The 5,836-nt window shown below is 33.2% G+C and overlaps 1 long non-coding RNA gene across 1 annotated transcript; it reads right to left on the bottom strand.

Moving 5' to 3' along the window:
• Positions 1 to 2,157: 2,157 nt before the first annotated feature.
• On the bottom strand, positions 2,158 to 4,425 carry LOC113361548. The gene is made up of 4 exons (XR_003365181.1): positions 4,363 to 4,425; positions 3,654 to 3,759; positions 3,447 to 3,557; positions 2,158 to 2,197 (listed from the first exon to the last, which is right to left on the bottom strand). It is a non-coding gene; the product is annotated as an uncharacterized LOC113361548 (long non-coding RNA).
• Between the last annotated feature and the right edge of the window lie 1,411 nt (positions 4,426 to 5,836).

Here is a 5,836-nt window from a genome sequence, read left to right as displayed (position 1 = left end):
AAGTTCGATACAATACTATTTGATGAGTGTTAATATTACTTTTATTATGATTATTAATGATATTATTATCATTTATTATTATTAACAATAATGGTCGAACTATTATTTTAAGTACTCTTAAAAAATTTATTGAGTACATACAAATTTATGAATACAATTGTTTACTTTATTATTTGACACTATAAGTTACTAATATGGATCTTGCAGAGATTTAAATAAAATCTATAATCCTTGGCTCCAGATTTAACTATACCAATTTAAATTCTAACAGTTGACTAGGTCTATATTTGTCACACTAATTTTCTACTCTAATAAATTAATGGTTCTAATTACGAGAGAAGATACTCCATTAGTTTCTAAGTAAAATTTGGGATCTATCAGTTCACTAAACAAACACACAAGAATTACAAACCTTACCATTTCCCAATGCTGAATTAACTAAGTGTTCTTTAATTAACATTCATCAATCTCTAAACTTATATTGAAATATCTAAACTGTGATATAATTTGGTTTCCACCTATGAGTTTTATTTCATATTTTAAAATAACATACATACACAAAACAAAGAACAAACAAATAAACATGTTATTCAAATCAACCAGATCAAAAATATTTTAGTTATTGATTGTTTTTAGTGATTAAGATTTTTCTCACAGACCTAACCAAGTCCTAAACTAGTCTAACAATCTATCTAACACTAGCTATTATCTATTGTTTCCCATGTAAGATCTAATAGTGAGCTCTGATACCAACTTGTGACGCCCCAAATACTAAACATGCTTAATTAATAGGATTACAACCTAATTGAAGCATCCAAACTAGATTACTGATCTTAAGAATCATAACTATAGAAAGTGCTAATAACAAAACCCAAACTCTCTGATATTATATAAATAAAAGTATTTCGAGTTCTAAGAATAACTAAATGTATTGTTTACAGAATAAGAAAGAATACATATAGTAAAAGATGCACAACAACACTAGATTTAATAAAGTTCATAGCTACGAAACGGATATCTTCGAGCGCTTCATTCTTTCAGATTACTGAAAAACTGATGTGGGAACAAGTGAGCACATCATCCCAAGGGGTGCCCAATTGGAAACAAATAACTCTCAAGTAATCACTAACATGCTTCACAGTTCGAATGATAAAACAGTAATTTAAAAGAGACAAAGGTGAAAGTAAACATTAAACAATTCACGTATCAAGAAGCAAAGGTTATTCAAACAAGCATAACATGCACGCGAGTGATTTCCCATAAATAAAATAGTATACATAATATTCTGACGGATGGCGTACCGCCCTACTAATACTATTGCCGACGGATGGCATACCGCCCTACTTAACTTAGCAAAGAGCTGTGGGGAGACACAGACACTCCTCGCGAGGGAAACCACATAACGCATATCAGACACATACAATTACATTCAATACAAACGTCGTTCAATGCAATTACAATATACATTCATATAAATAGTAAAAACACATCATGCTCGCAAATAATTTAAACTCAATGATTACAAGAAGGTTACAAAGTTCCCACCTGAATTGATGACAAGCCATGCCTACCACAAGATCCACGATCTACCGGTTCATCCTTTGAATCGATCGTTGTTAATAAGGAGTAATTGTTAATCACACAAGCAATCTAAGAGATTATCCAAAGGGGAAATTAGGCTCAGGCCCAACCCATGGATAACCCATAATATGAGGCCCTTAATTAAAAAAAGTTTAAATCTAGGCCCCGAGTTTTTAAAAGACCTTGATACCCTTATGCATATTGTCAAGCCCATAATTAAATAAAATTTAAATCTAGGCCCGAAATTATTAAAATACAGTGCGAAGGTGTAAACAGAAGTTACACATGCATATGGCATGTGTAACCAGAAGTTACACATCCTTATGATATGTGTAATGCAAAGTCACACTTGTATATATATGCAAATAAATAGACATCAAAAAAAAAACACAAAAAAAAAAGTTATTACTTTAATATTCATTTACAATAATTTCTTAGCATGTGTAACTAGAAGTTACACACGCATCTGTTTAGTATAATTGAGAGTTACATATGTGTCTATCTAGTGTAACTGAGAGTTACACATGCATCTGACTTGTGTATTCAGCGTCAACTCCAGTTCCAGCGAGACCATTACCACGTTTAAGCAATTAGCTTTTATGAAGTTATCTAAAACCTGAAATATAACAACAAGCAATCAGTATGTATACGATTAAAATGAACAGTACATAAAACAATGTATATTTCAGTTTCACAAGCATCTGACTAGTGTAGCTAGCGGTTACACATGCATCTGAATTGTGTAACTGAGAGTTACACATGCATATAACATGTGTAACTAGGAGATACACATTCATCTGGCTAGTGTAGCTAGCAGTTACACATGCATATGACTAGTGTAACTAAGAGTTACACATACATATTGATATGTGTACCCAAAATCAGTATGTGTAAGTAAAAGTTACACATCTAATTAACATGTGTAACTTGCAGATACACATGCATCTGAATTATGTAAGTAGGAGTTACACATGCATCTGACTTAGATATGTCAACATAAAATCAGCAAATTCATCTCTAAATGAATAACACTAGCAAAAACGAGAGGTGACTATCAAGCAATTACCAGTCATAAAATAATACAGTTAACCTTGCAAGTGAATGAGAAGCTCTTAATTAAGATATCACTGCTTCAGCAGAAAGACGTTGTTAGCACTGTATTAACAGAAAGACGTTTTACAGCGCTAGTCTAGATGTACCTAAGCCATTTTCATATTATCGATGACAAAGGACATTTTAAGCAACAGAAAGTAAAGCTTCAGACAGTAATTATACTGGCAGAATAATACAAACACCTGGGAACCTTGTGCTAGCACATTAATATCGCAAAAAATGATCACACAACTGATTCAGCAGGGTATAGATATGAACCCAGGAAAACAAAATGCATGTGTAATCAGTAGTTACACATGTAAACAATAGTTACACATGAATATTAGCATAAGTTACACATACAATCATCATGTGTAACTAGAAATTACACATCTAATTATTATGTGTAACTATAAGTATAACCTGCATCTAATTAGTCTAATCTGCATCCACTACTACTCCCTACTACTAGGACTTGATGTTCTTTTCTCAATTTCATAAATATAACCACTATAACATATCCCATCAAATTAGCATGTGTAACTATAAGTTACATATGCATATCCCATCAAATTAGCATGTGTAACTATAAGTTACACATCTAATTTGCATGTGTAACTAGTAGATACACATTTATTTGGCTTGTGTACCTAGAAGTTACATATTTAATTAGCATGTGTAAATACTAGTTACACATCCATAGTCTGCACCTGTTTATCCTAACATGCATCTAGCATGCAATATTGAGTTCTCAGACTCAGGCCATAACTTACCACATATCAATTCCATCGGAACCCATGTCCTGCAACTGCAACCAACACCAACTGAGTACAAATCTCAGCACCAGCCAGCTTCATTTCCTCTATTCCATACCACTGTCTTAACTGTAGTTGCACCAGTACATGTAATGTTAACTCCTAACATAAATCTACTTGAGCATCATTAACTCAAACCATTCTGATTCTTCAACCAGTGCATACCTGAGCTATATGATAGCAATAACAGTACTCGTTCATTACAAACCAATGCCAAATCTGCATCTGTACAACTTGCACACTCCTACAGCTCTCTATGAACTTTCATACTCTGAAATCAACACATCCATAACCTGTTCAGTACCATTTCATTACAAAAGATCAGCATACCTTCCACTACAAATTTCATCAAATCATAGCATATGTATAATCAGCTAACTAACACTCATAAACAAGCATGTATAATCATCTAGTACACATAAAATGCATGTGTACTTTGGAGTTACACATGCATATAAAATGTGTAATTTGGAGTTACACATGCATATGAAATGTGTAATCAACAGTTACACATGTCATATAAGGTGTGGTGGCTCTGGTAGTCACTCCAGCATCTTCCTAGATGCTCATATACAAATCACCTCCAATACATGAATACTAGATACTTCAGTTGTAGAAGGCCAAGGAAGTACATATTCAGATATAAACGAAGACTCACAAACATCAAATAAAACATACAACTACAGGCCAGGAGCAAACAGCTAAAAAAGGATTGGTTTCACATGAACATCATTCTTGGTTCAGTTTAAATATGTCAATATATGTGATGATATCAAGTGCCAAAGCTAGTCTATCAGTCAAGTCCAGTGAATTACTTGTAAAAGTTTCAGACAAATAACAAAAGGTACTGGCATTTAAAAATCGAAACACAAACCTTCATCCTTGCACTTCTGATACAATTAAGCAAGCTCTATGTAGTTTAACGTAGTCAATCCACTACAAAAGAAAAATTCAGGAACAAATAAAATAATCAAAATTATTGCCAGCACCATTCAATAGTTTCTAAGAACTGTATATGCATATCTCATCAAATTAGCATGTGTAACTTATAGTTACACATCTAATTAACATGTGTCACTAGTAGATACACATCCATTTAGCTTGTGTACCTATAAGTTACACATTTAATTAGCATGTGTAACTACTAGTTACACATCCATAGTCTACCAATGCTAGTTAAACACGCAGACTGTCACGTAGAGTACACATAGCTGCAAACTGATAAACAAGGATATGGTTATAGAAATCACATGATATCCTTCTCAGAGTCGATAAAAGATGAGATTATAGATGGCTAACATATTTAAAACATGATGTGCATAAAAATATATTTCATACCAAAACACCACCACTAAGACAAACAGAATGTAAAGTAGATCCAACTTACAGTGTCTAACACAGCTCCAACATCCATACCAAACCTCTAAAGCTTCATACAAAAACACCACCACTAACTCCAAATACAAATTATCCATACTAAACCTCTTAGATTCATACCAAAACACCACCACTAACTAGAAATTACACGAAGATAAGACCTTGGGTGTTTTGGAAGTAATGTCTCAATAATGGGGGGAGGAAAGTTCCTGCAATTGCTTTTGTCTCAACAATTGGGTGCTTTTGTTTGCTTAGCATGTGTAATTAGGAGTTATACATGCACCTGACTAGTGTAACTGAGAATTACACATCCATATATGACATGTGTATCCAGCAGTTCAATGAAAACACATATGTAACTATAAGCTACACATTCAATTAGCATGTGTAACTCCTAATTACACATGTGTATACGCAAATTATACATGTGTATACGCAAGTTACACATGAAATTTGGATGTGTAGACGCAAGTTACACATGTTGTGCATCAGAATTCTAAGACTCATACACTTGCACAGTAATTTCTAAGTATCAAACTATCCATACACATTAATGAAACAACACAGAACATGTCGTATTGCTATAAATTTGTACACATAATACAAAATTAATGAAACAACACAAAACATGTCATATTGCTATAAATTTGTACACAAAATACATCTATTCATAAAAAATGTTGAAAATAAAGCAAGTTATGTCAAATAAGAAAGAAAGAATCAGCTTACTTACCACTGACTTCAGATCCTCCTCCAAAACTTCTCCAATACCACCAACTCAACCACTACAACCTCCTCATCTTCCACCAGAACCTGCATATCCACCACCAACACTGCCACAGATTCATCAATCAAACGATGTGTAGGCGAGATAAGCAAAATAAAAACAAAAACAAGTCAACAACAACAACAAAAACAACAGAAACAACAATATCCTAAACGCATACCTAGATTTAAAACTTGTTGATTCA

Source organism: Papaver somniferum, chromosome 3, assembly GCF_003573695.1.
Source record: "Papaver somniferum cultivar HN1 chromosome 3, ASM357369v1, whole genome shotgun sequence".
Taxonomy (NCBI): domain Eukaryota; kingdom Viridiplantae; phylum Streptophyta; class Magnoliopsida; order Ranunculales; family Papaveraceae; genus Papaver; species Papaver somniferum.
This window is presented reverse-complemented; position numbering and strand designations above follow the sequence as displayed.